This window comes from Dipodomys spectabilis, unplaced genomic scaffold, assembly GCF_019054845.1.
Source record: "Dipodomys spectabilis isolate Male_0828 unplaced genomic scaffold, ASM1905484v1 ptg000306l, whole genome shotgun sequence".
Lineage (NCBI taxonomy): Eukaryota > Metazoa > Chordata > Mammalia > Rodentia > Heteromyidae > Dipodomys > Dipodomys spectabilis.
Window position 1 is genome coordinate 1,808,344 of NW_024870983.1, and position 981 is coordinate 1,809,324.

Here is a 981-nt window from a genome sequence, read left to right on the forward strand (position 1 = left end):
CTTCACTTTCATCAGTATTTCAATAATGCATTATATTTAAAATATGATATTTAATTACATTTGTGAAGGTGTTCTTTTTCAGTAATTATTTTTTATTACAGTGTTACATTTAGTATGTCATGTGAGTATGGGGATGTATGTGAACATGAATATGCATGCATGTTTGTAGGGAAGCTGAATGCATATGAGATACAGAATTCAAATAAAAGTTTGAGACCTATAAGTTGCTAAATTGATGTATATGTCCAGTTTGTGGAGTGTGATTTCAAGATCACATTTTGGTAGGTTTCATACCAAATAAGTAGATGTTTCTAATCTTTCTTTTTTTATTATTTTATTTTATTTTTTTTGTGAACACACTCTACAGAGGGGTTACAATTACATGGGCAGGATAATGCGTACATTTCTTATCAAGCATTGCAGCCTCCTCCTTTGTTTACCCTTCACATCCGTTCCCAGCCTCTCCCACACCCAATCCTCCCCGCCTCCACCTCTCCACCCCCCCCCCCCCGCACCAACATTGTAAAGCTCGTTTTCCACATGACAAATTGTACTTCTCATTGTTGCAACAAGTCCACCTGTATCCTTAAACGACTTGTTTTTCCCCATCTTCTCTACAAGTTATACTGACATCAAATATAGTGAAAGCAGGGGTTGCATTGTGGGGGAGGGACATACAAAGCAACAAAGAGATAATCTTATAAATGCGTTAGAAACAATCGCATGAAAGAAAAAAAAAACATTTGAATACATATCTTAGGGTTCATTTCCCTAACATCAACTTATCTGACCTTTTCTGCTTGACTCATACATATACTAGATATTGCAAATAAGGGAAAGCATGGGACCTATATTTTTTGGGCCTGGCTTACTTCACTTAATATAATATTTACCAAGTCTTTCCATTTCCTAACAAATGGTTCCTATTTCCTATAAAGTAAGTCAAGCAGAGAAATCAGGTTAAGATCTGAAAGAGCCTTT